The sequence below is a fragment of the Neopsephotus bourkii genome, unplaced genomic scaffold, assembly GCF_033783945.1.
Source record: "Neopsephotus bourkii isolate Nb327-2 ecotype Australia unplaced genomic scaffold, CSIRO-AGI_Nbou_v1 NB_53, whole genome shotgun sequence".
Taxonomy (NCBI): domain Eukaryota; kingdom Metazoa; phylum Chordata; class Aves; order Psittaciformes; family Psittacidae; genus Neopsephotus; species Neopsephotus bourkii.
The window spans coordinates 13,734,614-13,760,387 of NW_026900570.1; positions in this window are offsets into that span (position 1 = coordinate 13,734,614).

Here is a 25,774-nt window from a genome sequence, read left to right on the forward strand (position 1 = left end):
TTCCCTTCTCACCTGCAATAATGTGAAAGGGGCTATGATGTAAGATTAGAAGTAGAGCGAAGCCGAGAGAACTGATCAGCCTAGAGAACAGAATGATAGCACCCCATTAGAAACAACCCAACATTTTTCAAAGCAATGCAATGAAAGCTTCAAGAAATTGCCCATGCAAGACATAATTAAACAGCTGGGCTCATGTCATATGGTAGTATGTTAATATAAAAAAGACTGAGTAGGAGGATGGCCACGTGGAACTTTTTCATCATCAAAATAAGCTGTTTCTGTGAGCCAAACCAGTCTGTTGAAACACTTTATTTAGACAGGGGTTTCTTCTGACACATCCAGAAACTTTTCCTCATGCATTACGGAGCCTGCTGATTGCCCGCGTTCTTAACCCAGTCTCTTCCTCAGATGCACTCCCCACAAACACACCTTTTGGCTTCATTCAGACTATTAAATTGTCTGGCCGAAAACATAATGGTTTTCATGGGTAAGTTTTAAGCAAGGGGAAGGAAGGGCTAATCCATACAGAAACAAGCTTTTCAGATGAGAAGATGGATATGAAAAGACTGTCATTCTCTTACGGTCCACTGTGAAACAGCCTCTTCTTCTCAAGCACTGGGGGTTAGATTAAGACGCTTAGTCCAGCCTTTAGGCTGGATTAAACAGAACTCTAACTGGCCTTCCTGGGGAAGGTACTTCAGGTGTGTTACCAGTCCTTCAGATGCAACCACTGCTGCAGTGAAAGAGCAGGTCATATCTGACATCCTAGAAGTCACCCAGTCTGACGTGTATGTTGCAGTTGCAAGCTTATGCTTTGAAAATGTTCTGGAAGACTAGAATACAAATGTCTTAACTGCTCTCCAAAATGGGTTTCAGTACCTACAAACCTCCAGAGAAGAGCTGCTGTCCCATACATTCCTGTGCTGGTGCAGAGGGCTCATTATCCAGACCCTTTCCAAAGGCACAGTGTACTTCTTTTAGCAAAATTACTAAGACAGCATTTGTTGGGTACCTGTCAAACATGGCTTCAAAGGAGGGAAAAAAGGTACAGTGTTGTTATTAGTAATCTAAATCCATTACACACTAAAAATAAAAGAAGCTTTTTCAAAAAGGTGAGAAATAAAGTAGGTTGCACCCAAGTAAAAATTTAGAGCAAAGGGTTGGAAACAATATGCAGAGAATGGTGCCCTGGCACAGATTCCCAGAATGTGAAGGCTGAAGATGATCTTCAGCCACAGCCAAGTGTTATGCTATACAGCACTTTCAAGTAAGAACTACCAGTTTAAGTTAATCCCTGTTTTATTGGTGACCAGTGTAAAGAACACAGCTGGGACATAACAAGATCATGGTGACTGAATCTGGGGAGTAGATGAGTCACTGCACTCTGCATATGCTGTGAGCAAAACAGAAACCCTGCTGAAACGCTGCTCAGAGAGGACTGCACTTGCTGAGCCTCATGGGCACCAGGGCTCTTCCAAAGCAGCCACAGCCCAAATAAAGACAGGAGCTGTGCTCTAGAGCAAACCCTACAAACAACATCTAAGACGTCTGGGAGAAAGGCATGGTCAGAAGGAAAGCCAATTTACTTAACCCGTAATGATGTTTCCAAACATTTGCTCTGTCATTACACGGTGCAACCAAAGAAGAGAGTCTGCACAGTTATAGGACTTACCAGCTCCTAGAAAATGTAAATTCACAGCCATGCATAACCAGAGGGCTACATTTCACAGCTTATCCTCAAAATGAAGGGTGGAAAAGTTCAGCTAGTTCAAAGAAACCAGCCAGGAATCACATACAAACATACCTCTGGATATTTTCTAGACTTTTTTGACCACTGTTTGGGTTTAGGTCTTCCATATAATACAAATATTGCCATGTAGTCACAGACAGGAAATCAGTTTTGGATCTCAACAGGCAAACTGTTCCTAATCGTAATTGTTGCTTTTTTTGCTAAACAAAGTGATTTTAAACAGACCTCCGGTGTAGCTTATGTTGTGTTTAAGCAAGCTGCTCACAGTAAGTGCTTTAGCCCCTTTTTGCTTATTTCACAACTTGAAACATTACCTTTCCAAACTAACTCACAGCCCAGAGTGCACTGCTCTGGTTTTTAATCACTGTCATAGAAAATGGTCTTACCTACTTCCCTTGCATTGCTCTTCCTACAGTCACAATCAGATTTGGCTTTAACCAGAACTTGCCTATAGCAAGGATTTACAGTGGTAAAAGGTAAGTTGTACTATTTCTAAAGTCCATTCTGTCAAGCACAAGCAGTTCCTTCAAGCCATTGTTCACTTTGAAACACATTCAACACGTCAGAAGAAATCCAGAGGCATTTGAAATATCTTTTCACTTACAAATAGCTTAAGTTAGAAATTAAAACTTGATCCAAAGCCCAGGAAAGGTTCCATCTGAATACAATAGTTATTGAACCAGGTTCTTCAAGCGTAACCTTTTCATCATCAGTGACTCACATAAATGAGTCTCTGTGAAACTAAAAGGTGTTGCTGTTTCAACAGAGCCAGCATAAACTCATATTTCCAGTCTTTCTTTCCATGGTTACGGGATATATCATGGTAAAAGTAATGGTACTTACATTGTTAGCCCGTATTCCAATATTTATTTAGGATGCTTACTGAAGTACATTCTGCTCTGTACCAGCACAAGAAGTGTGACTGTACCTGTACTAAAATCTTTACAGCATAACTGCAGCTGTAAAAGGAGAGTCAAACATCTCACTAAAAGGTTTACTGACTATAACTATATTAAGTATGATTAGTTAGCAAAACAGATGTTTGGACAGACCTTCTGAACAGTATCTTCAGTCCCATTTATCTAATGCTCCCGTAGTACTTAGCAGCCAGCTCAAACATCTCTTCAACTGTCAAATAAATTCCCACAAACCACATGAGAGCAGAACAAATTGGGATCCAGCTCACACACAGAGTATGTGCTAGCTTTCCTATAGCATAATTAGTACCATACAGCTTCTCTATGCAACAGGATAACTCTGTATCCTAACCAAGGGAATGGAAAGCAAGCTCATACTGTCTGCATTAGACCTTCTTGTCAATGCCAGAAGAAAGAGGATTAAATATGTAATTTAAAACACAAGCATGAACATTTCAACTTTGAATTGACTGAAGTGATGTGGTAAGATGATGCACTTCAGCTTAGATTGCTCCAAAACCTTCCATGAGGAGTAAGACATGGCAGAAGCTTGGTTTACAGCAAGACGAAAAGGCTTTAAAGACATGAAAATATGGGAATAATACTTCTTCCTTGTATGTATAATCTAAAATCAACTTTGTTCAAAGCCTTTTCAGTACTCATCATTTTTGATTGAGAAAAATACCACAAAATGAACTCAAAAGGATTTTATTGAAAAAAACATTGGAGAGCAGACCTAGTCCTAACAACGTACATGGCAGTTCGCACCACTGAAGAACCTATTCCTTTGATATGTATCTTTACTGTTATGTAGACTTCTATCAATGTGCTCCTCCTACAGATTCCACTACAGCAACACATGGGAGAACCTGCCCAGAAGTGCTGCTGGTTCTGTCCTGCTGTCTTGCTCTGGTAAAGATGGGAAGAGTGTCAGCAGACTAACAATTACACTTGCATTTATGAAAATAAGCTAGAACAAGAGTCTCAACAATTCTAAGCGTCAAACTCTTAACTCACCAAGTTGCATCTTGTGAAAGAACAAAGTATGTGGGAGGTGAGCAGCAGAGAAATTAAGGGTGACAGCTGTTAATGTACTTGGATGACACACACCAAAAGATGTTGTTAAAGAGCAGAATGGTGTCAATTCCCATTTTTGCAGCTATGGCACACCCCTTTATCCACGCAACACATGATACACAATTATCCTGCAGAGGTCACAGAAGTCAGCTGTCCCTTTCATCTCATCCACATCAATTAGAAAAATATGCCAAAGTTCACTTAGGTTGACTTTTTTTAACTTTTTATGGCTGTTAAGGGACTGATTCCTGACTCCAGAAGCTCACAGCCTAGTATCATGTCTTCAAGGCGAGGGTGGGGGCTGCAAACAGAAAGAAATAGGAAGCATTCTGGGAACAAAGTGAAAAAAACTAGAGATACCTCTGGTGCTCATGCACCAAGGAAATATTATTAAAGATGCCCATGAAAGTCACAGTCATTCTAGAGAGAAACAATAAGGGAAAAGAAAGATGATAGTGGCCTGACTTGATTTTAAGGCAGCAATTTCACCACCCACAACCAGCTGGTTGTAGGGCAGAAGCAACAATTGTGCTGATCCTGGGACAGCTAGCAACTATTGGGCCTGAAACGCCCATCAGCAGAAACAGTATTAGCTGTCAGGGCATGTTTCCTAACATGGTGAAATTCTTTCTGCCCTCTTGCTTTTGTTTGGGATTTAACCTTGTGAGTAGTGCTAATCTCCTTCAGTGATCTGTGATTCCATCCTCAAATTCCCTCCTGTCCTCTGCCAGGCAGCTTTCTGTAGCCGTTTCTCTAAAATGCTCTTTATGCAGTATATGTATTTCTACACACACGATAGGATTCCAGAGATGTATAACCCATTGGAGGACTGCATGGGATCCAGGTATTTCTTTGGCAGCTAAGTTGCAGGGTAATGTTCAAAACCATAAACACACACGTGCAAAAAAAATGAACACCTTTAGATCTATAAAGTTAACAATTTCTTTTCAAGCTTCCTTTTTCCATTTTTTCTAACACTAGGCTTGATAGTAAAACAGAGCCCCCGAATAAAAACATGCTGCATCAGATCCTCCTGTGCCATTTTAGGTTATCACCTCATCAAGAGAGAAATCCTCTTAGAATTAAAAATAGCCTCCAGGTTCAAGAGTAGGCAGCAAAACGATTCCAAATGAGATAAAATAGGGGGAAAAATAATAACTCTCCGGCAGCTATATGAAAACAGACAAAGCACATGTACAGTGAGACTTTGCTTTCACGAGGAGAACCAGTCTGAACTCACACCCATAGCTGTCACCCACAGACACTTCCTCTCCGGGAACGTCACGTTCTCCACTGTATCACTGTCTCATACACAGCTTATGGGAAGATATTGTAGTGGAAGAAAACGCCCACCTATTATTTTTTTTCCTGACTTTATACAGCCCTCTCATCTCCCTGCAAGAGTTTAGTACCCCGCAGTGGTTACTCTGAGGAAAAACAGACCCAAGAAAAAGCCTCAAGTCTCCCCGATTGCCAAAAGGCACTGACCTGCCCTGCAACAACCTGCACTGAGGTGTCCTAGCCCATGTCCCCCCAGACATGTCCCCTTTCCCAGCTGCTTGTAATTTGGAAATGCAGTGGGTTTCTGAAGTTCTTGTCCAGATCAACTATGATAAGAGAAGGAGCAACGGCTTTAAACTAAAAGAAGGTACACTTAGGTTAGGTATTAGGAAGAAGTTCTTTACTGTGAGGCTGGTGAGGCACTGGTACAGGTTGCCCAGAGAAGATGTGGCTGCCCCATCCCTTGCAGTGTTCAAGGCCAGGTTGGAAAGGGCTTTGAGCAACCTGGTCTAGTGGAAGGTGCCCTTGCCCATGGCAAAGGGTTGGAACTATATGGTTTTCAAAGGTCCCTTCCAACTCAAACCAACCTGTAATTGTAACTGTACATTCACACACCGTAAGTCAGACACTGTCTGGAAGCTTCAGATTTGCACGGCTGATTCACACATTCACAGTAAGCCCAAAACACTCTCCAAGTACCAAATTTATTGCAGATTTACAGTAAATCCAACACTTCCCAGAAGCTTCAGGCTCATTGCACATGCTACACACAGTAACAGCATAGTGATTTCTGTCTGGGAAATCCCCTGCACACAACAAATGGTATGGGAGCCTTCACTCAGCGGCTAAAATGAAACACATCATGGCAGCTGCTCTGCTGATGGTGTTGGGCCTGGGAGACACAAGGAGACTAACCCATGTTCTGAAATGTAATATGGAACAAACCCAGGAGTAATGCCTCCCTCCGTTTAGTTCTCTAGATGCTGTGCAGGAAGGTGCATTTACTGAAATCATGTTTCACTGGTGGCTGCAGATTGGCTTGGAGCAGCAGTCCTTGAGTTAGAGTCCACCAACCTGTATCATGCTTCTGTGCATATTTCTAGCTACCTTCCTAGGGAAAAGGATTCTCCCCAGCTGGCATAAAACTCCTGATACTACACACAGTTGTTTAATTATAGCTGTTTCTTCCACATGCTTATCAAGAATTATATTCTATCATTATAACCATTTAATCTAAGGACTTTCATATTAATATACTCTTTCATCCTGTTAATATAATGTATTTCATTGTAACTAGTAGAAATGGCATATTGGAAGACAATTGAGGTTTTGCTCTGATTTGTGATTATCTGCACAAGAAGTTTACCATACAATATTAACCTTCTTCAATTAATAAAACTACCTCTCAGGTTTCCTTTCCAATCCTGCAGTTACACAGGGTCTGTTTTAGAAGGTGCCCTCTTAAGACTGTCACGATAAATGGAACATTTAGTGAAACAGCTTATAATTTCAGTTTAAAAGAAAAACATATAATTAAAGCAAAACTTTCTTTGCAGAACATAGACAAAAATTCCTAACATCTGGAAAATGTAAAAATTCTGAATCATTAGGCTACAAAGTCTCAGCAATTGCTAAAAGTTAGGCAGATATTCAATACTGTGCCACGCTTCTAAAGCTCTATGAAACATTCTCTTCCCCCACTGTGTATATAAAGCAGTTCATTTCAGATATAGTATATGCACTGGTCATATCTATTTTCAAAAGGGCATGTTTCAGCATGGTTTATCACATGCAATAGTAAGTAGATTTTGAAATCATCCAGTAATTACATTTCTTTCAGCCTTAGCTTTGTGAAAAGAGATCAAAACTGTTTTAAAAGCTGAACTATGATCTAGGATTATACTGCTTGTCCTGTAAGGAAATAATTTGCAATCTGCATCACCTAAATAAATGCCTTTTGGACTATCACGGTGTTTCAGGCTTTTCTCAGAATTTCTATTATTGGGGAAAAATAGAACAGAGAGACAAAAATGTTTTCATTGACTCCCACGAGTCTTTTATTGGACTCAAGAGGCACAGAAAACACGTAACACCTGGAAGTCTGATGGTAAGAGGAAACTGGAATTATTTTTATCTATTTCCCCTCTACACCTCTACTGCATTTCTTCAGCCCGTCATTAAGTCGTATGTCAACTTGGGAAGACACTCTTTTTCCCCAAACTCTCTCTGACAATGCATTAATTCTCCAGCTCATTTCTGCAGCACAGTGTTTTTCTCTCACATTTAACCTTCTTAGAGAAGGATTTCACCTTTTTGCCCAAAGTAATACGTTCACACACACACTCCCCTTTGGTTTTTAATTCATCATTAAAATGGTATTCTGTGCTTCAACGAGGTTAATCTCAAGTGTGCACCACAGACATTACCTCATCTGTGCAGCATATGCAGCTCAGTACATGCAATCTCCTTTATGTGACAATCTCTTCAAGATTGGAAATTATAATTTCCCTATCAGAAACATGAAAGCATTTTTCACATTATGAACAGAACAATGGCACATAGCGGCACCATCAAAACTTGTATTATCTTTAAAAGACAATGAATGTGGCGTAAAAAAATAACACATGTTCTTGTTCACATGGAGTCAACAATGGTGTCGTTTGGTTTTATAAAGAAATTCAGATTTTTTTGGTATGTGTGCAGTTTCTTTTATCTTCTGTAAAATGTTAAAGGCTGCAAACTTGTCCTCGCTGATAGATAAGCCATTACACCTGAAGGGGTAATAGCTAACAAAAAGTATGCGACCAATGCACACAGCAGTTGCTCAAATTCAGCTGCTTGGTCCAGCACTAGAACAGTCCAATCTGCATTGAAGAAATATTTTTAGTGCTTTGTAATTTGGCACAAATTATTTATGACCCAGGATAGCTGGAAAATTATTTCCATAAGCAGCTTGCTTTTCTTCTTTCTTTTCATCAGTTTTCCTCTAAACGCTGTAGCTCACCATAACCCATATGTACACTCCTTTATGTGTCCTGCTAGTGATACTCAGTTCATTTTTGTTACTGCATGTAATCTGTGGCTATCTAAATCGCATGTATTTATCATTGCTAATTTTCAAGCATGTAAGGCTCAATCCTATTCACATTGGTAAAACTGTACTGGATTTCCAAAAAGAACAATACAAGTCACTCAAAAATAAGTATTGCCTAGCTTGCCTAAACCTCAAGCTGTTATACAGTGCTGTATGTCATTGTTTAAAGGAAGCTTTATAAAGAGTGTATTGTCTTCTCAATCTTTGAGAAACAAAAAAAAAACAGCATTTGTAACACTCATGCATAATTTTCCTACCTAGAAAACAGTCACACACTGAATAAAATCTCCAAACCCACAGACAAAATACTTCAAAAGCTCCTGATCTAACCAAAGAGTTTGCATTTAGAGTCCACATCTCCACTAACACCACAGTTGCATCTGGACTATTACGTTTAATAGCCCCCAGTGGACCTACCCCTTCCTGAACCCTTTAGTACCTTTGGCCTCCACAAGTGTTGCATGTATTCTCATACTTTTCTCTCACTGCAGTCCTAGGAGCCTGAATTAACTGTATTGGCAGAACCCTCCAGGAGGTTTGGATAGTGTGTTTGGAGGATTAAAACGGTCAATACCTCAGAGCAGGATAAAACGTTCCTCTAAAAATAGAAAAGAAAAAAAAACAAAAAGAAAGCACTACCACCGTTCCATGTTCCCCCTCCCCTTCCCCCAAAAAAAGGAATTTCTACCTTTACAATTTACATTAGTAAGGCTTTTTGATCACTTTAAATATAAATTGGAAAAAAAAAGTCTGTGAAAAAAATCCCTGCCCCTTCCCATCTCACTGATTCTACACTTTCCTTCAAACTAGTCACAGCAAACGCCAAAGACAACAAAGGACTGACCTTTAAGGCTGATCTCCATTAAATGTCTTCTGTGTTGTTTTTAAGTTTGACTAGATCTAGACAGCGTATCATATACAGCACCAAAGCTCAAGGAAAGGAAGATATTTCTACATTAAACACAGATAATGCCTATATTACTTATTAGGAGGCTTAAACTACATCCCTGATAGTAAAAGATAACTCAGTATTTCCAGGACTACGCATTGACAAAGTCCACAGAAGAGTGCAAAATGTAAGAAATGTTTATTTAAATCATAAAATGTAGCTCAGAAGAGAGACTGGCTATGTATGTAAGCCTTAGCTTTCATTAAATCCCACATTTCACCAAGGACAAAGAGAGGATGAAAGAGAGCAAGAGCAGGGTTGTGGGGTTGTTGAGGAAACATCCTTCCCAAACAAACACCAGGGAGTTACAATAACGTTGAGTTTCCAGCATGAAACTGATTCTAAGCTCTGTATTCATCAGCCTGAGAGCAGCTGAACAACACAAGGATTTTCTGTCAGGCCTGTTCAGATGCACAGATGCAGCCTGCACAAACTCAGCAGAGACACGCACAACAGAAACAGGCAGGTAACTGTAACCAAGACTTTTGTTAAGACACACATTCTGCAGGGTATAAAATATTTATCATCACCACGGGTTGTGTAACAGTTTGTCGTGCAGATGCTCACAAGCCTGCCTAATAAATTATTATAAGAGGAGGTTTACCAGCTTTACCTGATCTCAGAGTGATGACTGGAACACAAAACCCATAGGTACGGAGGAGACTCGGACTCCCTTCTCTTTGGGTGACTGTCCTTTGCCAAACTTCAGATACAAACAGCTGTTTGTGTACACCAGCATTACCAGAAGGGTGGTAAGAACTGAAAGGAATCTTAAGCTCATGGCTGTGAATGTTGCGATTGGAGGTGGCATTAAAGCAATTCAGCTGTCTGTCCTTCCTCCAGATCCTCACACTCACACGGTGTGTAATCTTATGCCCAGAGCAAAGCCAGGTATGCTGGGGAATACTTCAGGGCACCTACTCAAAAGCAGAAAGGCCAGATCTGATTGCAAAGACCCAGGAGTACTAAATCAACCAACAACCAGAGCTCCAGCCCAGACTCAAGTCTCCAGATGCTCTTCCTCTTTTCATTTCCTCTCTGAATTTCTCTCTAACATCTGTGTTTCCTTTTAAATACCATGCTACAATCCAAAAGCATTTGTAGAATATGTTAGTGTATACCAGGGTAGAGTGCTAGTAGATAAATACAGGGATTATGCATAAGTATATACAGAAAGTATGGCAGAGCAGAAGTCCAAAAGGCAACACCTCCTGCTCATGGTTCCTCCAGGCAGCATCTCCCAGCTCCTACACATGCTCACGTCTGGTGAAAGTTTGCCTTGGTTGTTGCTGTTGTCTGTTTTCCCACCTTCAGCTGTAAGGCAGCCTGGAGAGCAGCACATCTGCTGAGGAAACAAGACTTCCTGAAGTTTGCCATTCAGTTACACAGGGTTTTTCAAATCAAGTCTCCTCACCTTAAACCTCATTTTCAGACTCAGTGAGTTTTCGGTTGCACATTTACATAGTGCTGAGCCTTTGGAAGGCAGAATGAACTGGAAAGGCAACAATCAGGAACTGACTCAGCTACGTAACAGTTTAAAATCCCAAGCGGAGACCCAAGTTGTGGTGAAGCAGCACAAAAGCCTGCTGTTCCTGCCCATAGCGGTATCTGCTCCTACTCCCACCTCATTAATTGCTAGTTTTCCTGATTATAGGAACAGCTTTTTCTGCTGCTGCAATGTATGGCATCGTGCCATTTGCATATGCAAACTGACACACGAACAATGAACCAGTTGCACAGTTCCTTAGAGAGCAACAATGTAGAGGATTTACGACATGTATATGGCAACAGGCAGGGAGGGGAGTATGGGGAGATGGACATACAAAACAGCTCATGATGTTCCTTACATTGCTGTTCTGATAAATAATCTTTCAGGAAGTTTCTCAAAATAAAGTGTTTAGTACATTGGTGGATTAACAACACTGTGTTTGGGAAAAGAATAGAACTAGAGAGCTGTGTGACTTTAATTTGCCTCCAGACACATACCTCTTTATCGGATTTTCATATATGATCTCTGACTACATGATTGCACGCTGTTCTGCCAACAGAGCTCTGTGTTACTCAGCGTAGAGAAAACTGTTAATTTTAAGAACGGAAGCTTAGAATTTTGTTTTCTTCATGTTATTCCACATAGAATCCAGGACTTTATGTGTTACTTAAACTCTACTATCCAAAAGGAATCACTCATCTATCACTGCAGCAAAATGCTTCACTAATTTCTTGTTATTTTCCTTCTAGATTAGGTGGGAGACACCATTATTATTCCCATTTTACAGGCCGGGAGCTGAACTAGAGACAGATTATGGGGGAAAATTAAATAGTAATATGGGATTCGAGGAGCCTGATTTTTCAAAGACATAGCTGGACATTATGTAGGACTTCAGATATTTAAAGCACAGTTCTCGTCATGTCAACGCCACCTTTGAGTGTCTAGGGACTTACTTCACAAACATGAAAACAGGGATTGCCTTTAGAAGATTTGGATTAAATAATCTGACCAGGAAGATGTAGTAGCAAAGACAAGGATAAACTCCAGTCATGCAGAACCTCATTCAGCTCCCTTAATCATCAAAGAATGGTTGTATCACCTCTATGACAAATGAAGAAATCTTACTGAAGGCAAACCTCTCAAAAAATGATCCCTCACATGAACTGATCTGAATCACGGGGCTCACCACTGGGGCTGACATCCACTGCAAACACATCTGCCACTTGAGGTAAGAAAGCAACTGGCAGCAGGAATAGGCTGTTACATCTGCATGGGCAGCACTGGAAGGAACACAAGGCACAACTCACCAGGAAACTTCTCAGCTGTTTGGTGATTGCAAAGAAGGGTGACATTTAGGAACCCTGGAGCCCATCCTTGCTTTGAGCAGGAGCATTATTTAGCAAACATGGACTTAATAGTCTTTGTCCTTGAGCATGCCCCGTTTCTACCCTATTCTCCACAGTGTGTTTCAAGCCTACCAACAGCCCTTGGTCCCACCACAAGCTCCTCACCCTAAACTCTGACTTGACAGCACTGGTTCCCTGGGAAGTACCAGATAATGCCAAATTGTGCCTCTTTATTTTAAAACACAGTAAAATGACTCAAAAGGTACCAACCATTAGGCCTGACATCAGTAAAAAGCTGAGTAAAAGCAGAAGGCAGCTGCATTGGTACAGTACCACCAGATCTCTCCCATGTGTCTGACTTGGAATCACACAGCAAATGAAACTTACTTTATGAGAAGATAATAATACAGATTTAAAACCACCTTACTGAAGAATATTAAAATGTAAGATGTAGTTTAATGAGCAAATATCTGAAAGGGACTCTTTTGTGGTGAACCTTCTGGGAGTAGTTCTTAGTCTTTTTATCTATTCATCCATGGTCTACACAATGTTGTAAGACCTTGGTCAGGAGAGCTTTCACATGGCACTTAAAAGCAGGGGCTGCAGAAAGTACGGAAGGGAACATGTTACTCTTAAGCAATGCTAAATGGTCACAGCCCTCTGGGATGTTTCAGAATAGTCAGATGCAAATCAGAGATGCAGGTGATGCTGGAAGGACAGAAGACAACTTTGAAAATCATTTTCCCAGAGGGAAGCCAAAGAGTGCATTCAAATAAGCACCAGAACACAAGCTCATGGGATAAGCTGCAAATGGAAATATTGAGTGAAGGGAATTGATTTTGCCACAATACAAGTCACTCCTGAGACCACTACAGCGTGCAGTCCTGATGCCCACTTCTCCAAATCTCCCATCTTCCTTACAGACAGTTGTACAAAAGTGTTAAAATCCGGACAGCAAGTCGCAAAAGGGTGAGCCAAGGAACAACTGCATGGCTTGGTTGGGCTGGGAAGATAACATCCTTTCTGACCCTGGAGCTGGTTTTCAATGCAGCTCATTTACAGGCACTGGCCAGGCCCGTAAGTTCTGTAGCTTCCCATGAAAACAACTCATATTGTTTTCAACATTTACATTTCAACTTTTCCATTTCAACTTTCTGCCACTAAGTACAGGAGTCATTAAGGAAGGATTTGCCCATGCACACAGGTATAATGTTTTGGCCCTTTGATTTTAGGAAAAGATATGGATGTCACTTTTAACTTCGTTTCCTAAGGAAACCAAGAGGCACAGGCACCATGTGTCTCTGTATGTGTATGACCAAGTAATCACTCAAATCCCCTGGCCAGCTTTATCCAAATTTGACAGAAGAGTACAGATTCCTTTGAGGTACAGTGCTCCTACTCAGAGGAAAAGAAGTTCAGATAGAAAAAGGGGGCTTCGTAAGCACCCTGCACAAGGGAAAGTGGTAGTACGATCCCTCTAGATAATAGGTACTAAATGAGACACCACATGAATATCCTATTTGCAGCAAAGCTTCGCTCAGAGCTCAGAATCAGCCACAAAACCCGCATCTGTGGGAAGTGCTGGAAGGGATGAAGGCAGCTTAACAGAATTACTTGTTTCAGTTCTCCTCAGAAACAGCAGCACTTGGCCCCAGCAGCAGAGAAGTGCTGAGAGGCCAGAACTGGAGGGAGGTGAAGAAAGCCAACCTTCAGAGCTCTGCCTAGGGCAGGACAGGGCTGGCTGGGTCAAGGTATTGACGTCAAGTCAGAGGGTAGAGACCGTGGGGAGGGCACATCTTTCCCTGCACACTGAGCTACACTTCACCTGCAGGGATCTCTAGGCTGTACCTTCTCTGGTCACCATCCTGCCATCACAGGAACGTGCTGAGTTGAAAACAGACTCGTCTATCAAAAATACTTGGCAGATTCTTCTCCATTTGACTCATTTATTATCTAAAAACACAGTCACCTAGGTACAGGTGAAACCTCTATCAACTGAAATGTATCCTTCTGTTGTAAAACATAAGTGCTGGATACATGGAAACATCCCCTTTTGGGGGGAGAGTTGAGTAGGAGGACATATGCTCCATTTCACTGTACTGTTACAAACACTATTTTTCAGGTAATATTTAGTACACTTCACTAATGAATTAGCTTTGTGGTGAAGTATCTAAATAAATCAGGACATTTTATTTGACTAATAATCTGCAAACAACACTGGAACAAAATAAAAACAAAAGCAGGAAGTTAACTGTTATTATTTTTGTTGAAACTTTAACGAATACTACAATAAATTCTACTAAATTATTACCAGTGCTTCCTGAAAGCTCTGGAAACACCATTTTCCCAGTGACTCTCACTTTTCTTCCTTATTCCCATGGATAAACATTACACAAATGTCAGCAATCCTTATATTACATTGTTACTCCAAATTGATAGTGGTTTTCTCGTGTTAACTTTCATTTTCATTGACAGAAGGAAAAAAAAAAACCAACAGAAAAATCTGTTTTGTTCTGATGCCTTCAGACAAATATTAGGGGTGAAAGGCTTAAAAATCAAACTCCATCACATGTATAGAAATAGCAAATGCCTAAGCAGAATCAAATTCCTTATTTACCAGCTGTCCTTCACACAGATGACACACTGAGAAACAAAGGTTTCTAGTGTTAATTTATCAGTTCTAAGATCACAAAATAGTCTCTTCACAAAAACGTATCACTGGATCATCTATAAATAAAGGGTTTTGCTTAGTTATAGCATTTTTAACTGGTAAAGAGCTTTTATCTACAGGCAAAACCTTTTCTTTCTTAGCTGCGGGAAAATCATTATTAAATCTATGAACTTCAGCATTAGTATAATCTGACAGCATTTCTAAACCAGACCTATGTCACAGCAAGAACATATGCCTTTAAATATTTTAAGTGGAAAAATCCTCTAGGGGAATAAGTAGGACAAACATGTTTACGATTATTCAGCACCGTAGATTGCTGAATTGGTGATGTCAGCTCTACAAGGCATTTCTACAGGAGAAAAAAACCCAAGAAGATACCACTCGAATGGCCATATCTATGTCCCCACATTGACAGCAAATGCCTCATCCTGCTGACCCAGAACAGGTGAGAGGGATCTGCTCCTCCCAGCTGCATCTAAGAAAAATACAACAAAACTGAATATTGAATATGTTCAGTTTCCAAACTAATATATTTCATAGTACTATGTATTAGCAGAAAGTATTCTATTAACAATAATCATTTTATATTCAATTTTTTTTTGCTTCTATATTCAGTGCTTTTTAACATTTTGAAAAGGCAAAGTGAACATATTCCTCAGTTTCTGAGTGCTGGGTGTGTAGCAAATCCCCCTCCATCGTGTCCCTTTTGATGAAGATGGGAGCAAATGCTGTGTTACAGGATGACAGTTCTGTGTCCCTGACGTGAGACTCCTGACAGGCCTCACTGTCGCTCTGTGTCAGTGCCCAAGGAGATGCCTCTGAGTTCAGCACCAGTTCTGGCTACTGATGGGAGGGCACTGTGTGTTCTTGGCTCTGCGGTCTGTCTGCTCCTGCTGGCCCATGCTTACAGGCCCCCTCCTAGCACACATACAGTTGTACCACATTCTGCTACTCATCGTGAGGCCAAAGGATTTCCTGGGCCACCAAGCTCCTTGAGCAACTGACACTGCAAGTGGGAAAGTGATGCAAGCGGGTACCACTTCTCACGTGGCAACAAGGTAAAGCACCGACACAGCATCACACCACAGCACCTTTATATGGGTAAGTAATCAAAGCCAGGGCTTGATTTTCTACCACTGAATATCCCATCTTAGTTTTTTGTTAGGGAAGTTAACAGCATCTAATTATCCCGGCCCGCTAGTAATGACACTGTGCCCCCTGCAGTTTCCATGGGATACGGTCCCTCTCCTGCCTTCCCCTTCTGAGCTGCTGGGCACAAGACTTGCTCACCAAAATTGCTTTTTTTTCTGCCCAAAGAAAGCCTGGGTTGAAAATGCGCTAGCATAGCTAGCTAGGGCTGCATTCTGGCAGGGAGCACAACATAAGACCTTAGGCAAAGAGAAGCTCTGCATCTTACTGCTTTTCATTGCTGTGAAGGTGCTCAACAGAGAGTCACTATCAGTGCAAAAATGTATTTTCAGGGAAAGTGTCCTCTGTGCTCTGGAAGCTCACCCTCATCCTTCCTCCATTGCCAAGCAGGCGAGAGTCACCTGTGTGCTATCTCCATGTTGTCAGACCAACTCCAGACATCACAGACCTCGAGGATCCCTCCTGCTGTGCTGCTCTCCCATTAGGGTGGGATGCTGCTGCCAGGGGCAAAGCTCAAATGGAGGGCAAGGGCAGTTATATTCACACGGTGGGGCTTTCCACTCATCTTTGCTAATAAATAATAGCTGTAAATTCACAGGTGGTACACTACTGGCTGTGTCAGTATCATCCCAAATCTTTTTCATATACATGGTTATGCACAAGTTCACAGCAATCCCGTATTATTAATATTGCAAGCAATGTTATTAACACCATTGCACATAATGTACAAAGCAAGTAAAATACACATCTGATGATATAAAGCACTGAATATGAAAGAAAAAAGGCACTGAATATTCAGTGGTGTGTTCTGCTCTGCAGAATGACTGAGAACTAGTGATAGCACAAGCTTCACAGACTGTACCTATCCCTAAAGGACTAAGATTTAATCTAAAACTTCCCTTCTAAACAAACTATGGTTTCTGTAGCATACATAAAACACTTCTCTGGCTCAAGCTCAGGCACCGTGTTGACCCATTTACACAATCCTGCTTGTAGGTGGTAATTATCACATCTGTGTTTGCTTCTGAAATTGGAATTTAAAACACAATTTGGTTTACTGAAAACAAGGCCAGTATCTGGAGGCTCAGGGAAACAGCTTTCCGTAACGCTTAGGGCTCATCAAACCCACGCTAACCTTGGTTGAATTTAAGGAGGCAAAGGAATGCAATTCTTTCTCTTTTTTTTCTCCATGGGAAATACTGACTCTTATGGAATCAGGAGAAAATTCCCACTGACTTCAATAGGGCCAGAATAGCGTCACCTTTGCCAGCATATTTCCCTTCAGCAAGTAAAATGTTGGGTGGAGGGGAGTAACAGGCTATGCATTGAAAAATATTAGAGTGCAATATTATTTTCAGTTACACAGAACAGCCAAAGTGCTGGTGATTTCAAAGGACCTTCTAGCTTTTAAGCAGTTTAGCTGCTCAAGACAAACAACAAAGAGTACAACAGGAAGCATCCAGCTCTCCACTGCCATGTGGTTGCTTTCAAATGGGATCTGCTGTTGCCATGTTCCAGTGGGGCTCTCCAGCCCCTCTCACTGTGCCAGTAATTACTCGGCAGGGCTTTCTCCAGGCTTCCCACCTTGCTAGCTCTTTTCATGAGAAGTACTGAATCATCTGCACTACATCACTGTGAGGCAAGGTGGCATTATTCTCTTAGCTGTATATGCAAGACCTTGAAAGACAAAATTTAAAGCTGAAATATTAGCTAGCTCAAACAGACCTCACCAGGGAGCAACAAGGGCTGGATGCAACCTGGGGCTGGCAGGGCAGGGGCTACTACTACCTCCTATGGCATCACTGAGGCAAGGGCAGTAAGACCTCTTAGTGCCCTCAGGTTTGGAAGTGGAAACACCAGGAGATGGCTCTTGTGATACCTCCATGTTCTGTAGTACTTCACAGATACACAGCGTAGCTCTCAACAGCTTAAACAGGAGCTTTCCCCAGATCAGATCCCATTCAGCTCAGGTCTCAGTTGCTCTTTGAGGACCAGATACAAGAGCAGCCCAAAATGACCACCTCAGAAACATTTGTCATGGAGACAAGCCCAGGTGGCAGACGAGCTCTGCAAGCAGAGGCAATGCTGTGCCCCCAGCAGTGCTGATCTGATACCTGCAGGGAAAAGTTTCATCCTGTCGTTTCCTAAAAGCTGGGTGCTTGTTTTTAGGTACTTATTCTTTTGATGGTATTTTATTGTGTGAATTTCCTAGTGAGAGAGAAAAAGACTCCCACTGAGAACACTAAGCACCACGCAAAATAAACTTTTCATTGATAATAATTCAAGCTATCCTACACTCCATCACCTGGCATGGGACATGAGAAGCTGCAGGTGAGTCCTGTGTGACCTGTGTTCGTGAAGTTACAGCATAGGAATGTGCCTAGGGAAGAGAGGTGCACAATTTCCCAGTAGAATTCAGCATTATTAGCCTTGGGGAGGAAGGGGGAATGAAAAATAGCCATAACAATTCTTCAGTCTGCATCACTCATGGCCACACAAATAGCTCTGTAAGCACAGCGCAGCAGGCAGCACAAGGGCAGGCATGAATAAACTGAAGATAAGAGGGGAAGAATTCCTTGCACAGCCTTACCACTAAACGTGAGAGCACAGCCAGAGCCAGCGTCTCTGGAGATCCTTTCTGGCTGACACACAGTGTGCTCATGTGGTTCTTATTCTTAGTGTTGGGGCAAATTGCACTAATTTATATACCTGGGGGTTTTAAGTAGTTTTCTGAAAGCTTAATTCCATGTTTCCATACAAATTACTAATGCTTGCCCTTTCAGCTGTGAAGGCAGCTACTAGATTTAAGACTTCGCAAACTAGCACTAGCAGACTACATGCAACTAGACATGCTCTGACATTTGACATAAAGGCTGCTCAAGTATTTTGTATGAGAATCACCGCATGAAGTTTATATCTCACAGGGGACAGAGTCCCAGGCTCCCTCCATTCTGGAAGAAGATCCTCAGCGCAGTCTTTGAGATGCCTTCTTATTTGCTGTCTTGCTGGCCCAACAAAGCTGGTATTCTGTTCTGTATGCACCCTAGCTTTGTCTGAAAGGATGCACACCCTTTGGCAGGAGTAGTGCCCTCAGCTACCCCATCTTGGGGAGAAGACAAGGCTTATCTCATGAGCCTATAGGAGGACCTAGAGCCTGGGTGCTGGTTCCTTGGCAGGGGCTCCAGGCCGCAGGGAGTAGCTCTGCTCACTTCTTAGGGTCATATTGAGGAAAGAGGCAACAACTACATCACTTCCACTCACATCTCTGAGCTGTGCTCTCTGCTAGCCTCCCACATGGCACACCTGCACAGTGCCAGCCAGTCAAGGGACGTATGTGGGAGATCAGCTCATTCCCTCACCCCCAAAATATGATGGGAACAGACCCGAGTTCGGGCATCACCTGAAGACATCAGCCCCAGCACCGGAGCCAGAAGCTGGCCCCGTTCCAAGCCCCAGCTGAGGCGCTGGCACTTCCCCGGCCTGTCCCGCCTGGCTTGAACACCCCAGCCCGGGGTTCGTGGGGCCCGAGGACAGCCGTGGCATCCCTAAGGCCCTGAACAAAGGCCCGAGCAGCCCCGGCAAACCCCCGGCATTCCTGCCCCGACGGGCGGCCCGGCTGGGCCCGGGAGGGCACAGCGCTCGCCCGGGGATGTGCTTCTCCGAGGAGGGGTTGTCAGCGGCCGCGGGGGTCGGGGGGCCGGTGCAAAGAGTGCACCGAAGCTGTGTGAGAGCCTCCGCCGCTGGCCGCTGCTCTGCCCCGCGGGGCGGCGTGCTTCGGTCCGGTTCCCCGGCAGAGCCGGAGTCCCCGGGCTCGCCAGCCCCGCACGGACCCCTGCGGAGCATCTCTGTTCAAGCAGAGCCTTTCCCGGGAGCCGGGACGTGGGGGCCGGGCTTCTCCCGGCGGTGGGGTTTCCCGAGCAGCCCGGCACAGCATATGGTTTACATGTTGCACTGCTGCATACAAGGACTAACATTCAGCCCAGAGAGTCACTTGACATAAAAAAAGCCCTAATTACAATAATTTAGAGGTGCCTGAGTGACAGCAGGCTCAATTTTTGGTTGAATTTGCAATTAAGGGAAGATAATTATGCCTCGCACTAGCGCAGAGTATTAATATTTATGGTACGAGCCAGAGGCTCCTTCGGCTGGGAGGATGCGGCAGAGCAAAGGTTGAAGCCCCACGGTATTTGGGAAGGGAAAGTTTGGAGCCCCACAGAGCAGGAAGACCGCGGCTGCTTCCATAGCGCTGATGGAATCCAGACCCCGCTAGAGCAGGCAAAGATTTATACATATCCTTTTATATATATTTATATCGCCTGAGATACAGATACTTCCTCTGTAAACCTTTTACCATTCAGCAGGCACCTCCTTCACCTACTTCGTTTTGACTCCCGACTATCGATCCCGGGGGTTTTCCATGCCTCATTAACAGATTGGTAACTAAATGAGGAGAATTAATTTTTAAACCCCTTTAATTTACTTTATTAATTACACACGCGCGCCCTTGACTACCGGGGTGTCCTGCTTCCTCGGCAGGCAGTGTTTCGGGGAAGCAGTCACGGCAGGGTGGGACGCGGATTAAATGGGGGGAGGAAGCTGGTTTAACACCTCCCGGACGCGTTTTGGCGCTGGCCACCTCCCCCGTCCACTCGCCCCGCTGGGGCATCACCTGCCAGCGCCTCTGACGGACAATTTACCGTTCTTTCAGGGCCGGTGCAGGGCTCGGCACAACAAAGGCGGGACACGGGGGCTGGGGGAGCTCCTCCGGCAATTGCGGCCACTCGGTTTGGGAGAGAGGAGAGGGAAGAGGCTTCAACAATTAGCGCGTACACCGAGAATCTTTCCCTCCCCTTCCGCCAGCGATGCCCCTGCAAGCCGCGGGAAAGCTTCCTCCGGGGCCGGCCGCCGGTGCCCGGGAGCCGCCGCCCGGCGTGGAGCGGAGCGGTGAGGCGGCGGCAGAGCGGCGGCCCCGGGGGCGGCGGCGCGCCGGTCCCATGGCAACCGGGAAGCCGGTCCCCGCGCCGCCGCCGCCCCCGGTGTGCAGGGGCCGGACGGGAGCGCAGCGCCTGCGGCGGGAGCATCCTCAGCCCTCCGGAGCGGTGCCGCGCGGGGAGCCTCCCGCCTGGGGCTGCGGCTCCCGGTGTTGGTAACGTGGCTCTGGCACCGCGGTGGTCCCGCGTTCCGAGCCGTAGCCAGGAGCTCCGGGATAATGTGCCTTGTCCTGCAGGCACATCCCCTGCCCGGCGGCACACACAGCCCAAGGGCTGGAGCTAAGTTTGTGCAAGGCACAAACACGCGATGCAGGTACGCAAATGGTTCAATACGCAAATGCTCTCCTGCATTGCCAGATGTCAGAATCAGGCTGCCGCAGGGAAAGGCTCGTGCTCCTTTCCCTAAGGCAATGTCTCCGATTAAAGTAGAATATTGGGAATCAGCAGCCAGAATTTGTTTGGTTTTCTCCCTCTGAGGACTTCCCCTTACTCGCAGTGAAGCTTTCGAATAGCTACCTCCTCAACCTTCAGGTCACATGCCAGTAAATTACAGAAAACCATCTTTATTTATTCACTTTTATCCTTTAAAAAAATCTTGGAAAATCCTGACTGGTTTTGTAACCATGTTGAAATACTGTCTGCGCTTTATTTGCATGAACTAGAAATAAGGCAGGCAGTGTAGAGAGAAGTACAGCTTCAGAAGTACATCACAGTGAAAGCCAGAAGTATATTATACCAGTCACCACTGGCTTTGTACAGCTTGTATCCTTTTGTATGCCTTGTCATTTACTGAAGAAGCTGCTCTTTTCAACGAAGGGGGAGAGAAAAGAAAATAAGAAAAAGAGAGAAGCAGATCAGCTTGGGGGTTTTGGAAGATGGGTGTATATACTTGTATGGATTTGTACACACACACAAGACCATGCAAATATACTGTGTTGCTGGAAGAGCTGGCTGTACCATTCAAACAGTTTATGCCAATAGGATGATTTATTAATGGAGTTTGCATGACATTTTCCTGCACTGTCTGCAGAAAGGCACCACAACATCATTGTAAACTCATCAGCGCTGCATGGATGAAAACAAGAAGATGCTGCAACTGCAGCTTGATGGAAGAGAGGAACGTAGGTGGAGAGGCTTAAAGTATCTTCCAGTGAGAGCAAATCCTGCCCCCCGGATTTCCAGATGGTGAAACACTCCGACCCAAAGGACTAACAAGAGACTTCTGCAGCTGTTAAGCCTAATGCTGGGAATCTGTGGGATTTAAATGATTCACTCACTTTGTACCTGTCTTTCTACACAGAATTTAGGGTGAATTTTATCCATGGCTAATCCCATTGACTTCAAAGGGAATGCATGCATGAGCGAAGTGGTTGATGTTTATTTAAGTGAGATCTTAAATATGTTTTTAAAAAGGAAACAGCTTTGCCATTTCTAAGGTTAATGCTGCTTTGATTCTATGTCCTACAAAGTTCAAATTTTAATTGCTTTGTAATAGGAGTAATCATCTCTCTACAAGTCCTCATTTTTTTTGGAGAACAGTCAAGCAGAAAGAATCCATATTGTTCAGAATCCACTCAAAAGTGAAATATAGTAAAATCTAGTCTGGGCTCAATCAGAGAGACTCATGGACAAAATGTTTGTTTTGTTTTTTAAAAGCACAACTTAAATATGGATAAACCAGTATAGTCAGATTTTAATCAGTGCAATAGTGTTTGAAATTGTGGAAAGAGAAGATGTATAAACCTGTTCTTGTCTGGGTTTCCTTTTCACTGTTAATTTCAAGGAAATCCCTAATTGTAATCTCATCCTCTACTTACCAAAATGCTTCTCAAGACAGTTTCTTCTACAATAAAGGAGATACCCATTCCCAGTAGCTGGATTGAGTCAAGTCTTTTCTCTTCTGGTAAGTTCAATGTTTCCTGTTTTTCCAAGGTGCTCACATGCTAGCTGATGTGTTTATTATTGGTGTTTAGTTGCAGTGTCATTCTCGTCACCCCCAGTCAGCACCTTTTTCCAAAATAACTGTGAATGCCAAAAAGTCAGATCTGTCGCCTTGTTCAAACCAAATAGCAACCGACTCTGTGACCAAGAGGGCTGTTCACCAAGTAAAAGAGCCTCCAGGTTTGCCCATAGGTAAAAAGACTGTGTAGGAATGTAACATCCTTTAGAATAGTGTCCTGGAAACTGACCATTCCTTAGTGCAAGAAACAAAAAAAAACCTGTGCCATTACTTTAAAATGCAAGTGAAGAGCACAAAACTATAGGTAAAAAAAAAAAAAAAAACAAAACTGAAGCTAGACCTTTCCCTCCAGAGAGGAACATCTTTCACCATCTTAGGGATTACCATTTTTTTAAGGCAAGTGGGCAAGAAGATAAATCAAGCTGCAGAGTTTATCTGATGAATGCTGTCTTCATATGAGGACCTGTTTGGTCTTTATCTCTTAAGCAGAGAGTGACTTCAATTGCAGTTAATATAAAGATTTATTAACTTGAGAAGTAAATACTGACCAAGGTGAAGCCAAGGTCAATGTTTACCTAGATGACTAATAAATCTTTGCATTAACCTAAATATGGAAGCTGGTGGGTCAAATTTTGCTCTCAAATCACTATCTACCCTAAATTAGCCCCAGTAAGATCAAGGTACTTGCAAACAAGCGTGTTCAGTGCACAGACTGTTGTAGAATACATTCGGTGTGAATTTATCAGAAGTAGAGGAATTGTGCTTGTTTCCAACAGTTATTTCTTCACAGATAAAAACATAAAGAGTAAATAACAGCAGATGGCTAGAACTGTTTTTTGCTTGAAGGTAAACGCTGATTGAAGTGAATATAGGTGCAGGTGAGAGTTTTGCTTTACATTCTGATTGCTAAATATTCTCAATTATCATGGAGATAAAAGGATACTGATTTGATGAGATCAATTTCAAGAAATCACAGCTTTTTACCCTTTTATTTATAGCAGTACTACTGCCGGCCCCTTCTTCAGAACACGAGAGGTGCCTGTTCTGGCTGAAACAGCTAAAATACTCATCAAATCTGTTGGCCTGCCTTTCTACAGCGCTCCTGAAATAATTTCAGTGTTGCAGAGGTTGCATGCTTTTGACTTTATACTATTTAATTTCTAATCCACACAGCTATGCTGTTTTATTGGCTCTCATAGATTTAACGTTTAGCTCATTTCATAGGCTTTACTGGGCCTTTAACTTATAAAAATGCCAAGAAATTACCAGTCCTTTGGACCTACCTCAAATATTCTGTTATAGCCTCCTCTCCACGTGCCTTGGAAGAATATCACCTTTATAAACCCCTCAGGATGCTTCATGAGTTTTGACAGAATTAGTATAAGTGCTTTTTTCTTTTGTTATCTCTCTAATAGATTTTTTCCCTGGGTTCTCTTTCTCAGTTGTCTGGTTGAAATGCCACTTTCTCTATTCTCAGGAACAAAGAAATGGCTCCTGTTTAAATTAATCAAATACTCTGGTCTCTTTCTGATAGAAAAAAATAGTGGCCAATTTACCTCTAGCACTATTAAGTCCCCAACAGTTTTCCTGTGTTTGATTTCTGTATGTGCTTTCAGTACAGCCTTTTTCCCCCTACCCATTTCCCTTTGTCTCCCTCTCTTTAAGACTAACACAAAAGAATATCTTAACCATAACATATATTTCTATGGCAAAATTTAGTAGTTTCATTAATTTATTTATTGACACTTACTTGCAATTGAATTAATTCTGCCTTCTGCACACACAAGGTTTCAGTAAATGCAAGTATTGCTGCTCTGAGTACCAAATCTTTCTATCTTTGCTTTGCTTATCCTTTGTGCAGCAGAAACCCTGTTGGCTGTAATGGAGAAGCAAAGTATTACTGACTTTAACAGCCTTGCCTGTGTGAGAAATGAGTCTCGAGTTTTGTCTGTTAGTAAATGCATTCTGGATCATATTTCACAATCAGACTTTCCTACGCTCACTGCTAACGTTAGGTTTCTAGGTTCAATTTTTTAGTTGCACTTCCCATTCATCACACAGAATAACTGATCCTAGAAAATGAATCTGTGCTGGATGAAACAATAAAACGAGCATCCAGTCTCTGCTGCTCACTTTTCTTGTGCAACTGGACCCCTTGAAATCAATAGAATCATTCAGGGGCGTCAGACATGCAAGAGCTAACTCAAAACAGGTACTCCATGCTGACCAGGAACAAAATGCTTCTGTCCTCTCTGCCTCTATGAAATATAGGCACCTCAGGTTGTATCAAAATTAAGAAAGGAAGCTAATTTTTAAAGGAATTGTGTGGAAAACTCTGTTTAAACACTGATAGCTGGCTTTTGCATGCAAAGAGCACGGGTTGGCAGATAAGCAAAAATGCTATGGTCAGGAAATGTTAAGTGACTTTTTTAAGGAACTGTACAACTGTATGCAATGCACAGTTAAAGCTTTTCTAACTTGTTTGGAATAGCAAAGGCAGCCTCTAAATTGCTCCTTTTTTAATGGCGAGTGTTAAGGCAGAAGGCTGGGAACGCCTTAGAATGATACTACAAAACGGTTCTGCTGTTGGATTAGTTTGTTTTCAATCTTTTTGCATTCCTTTTGTATCTAGTGTTTTCAAATGTGCTTCAGAAGGACAAAATATTGTCCAGTTTTTGTGAGACCATCACTGATAGAGTAATTTCCAACCAAAAGTGGAGAAATATTCACGGAAAGGGAATCTGGAATTTACTGCGGCACAAGGTGGAAACTCAGGTTTCCAGGGCTGTGTTTCAGGGAAAGAAAGATTCCTTGAGGTCCAGTCAAAATACCTCAGATGTCTACATGCTCATCAAACTTCTTCTGAAGAAACCGTACACTAAGATTTACTTGCTTATGCATTTTAAAATAACAAATATATTTGATCTCTCAATGTGTATTCACAGTTCAGATTCAAATCGGAAAGGGATTAATTTTGTTCATATAATCAATGGAATTTATATTATATATACTTACAGGATTGATGTAATACACGTTGTACAATGCACCACATTTCTGTAGCATTGAAATCCTGGTGAGACTGATGGTGTTTCATCACTTT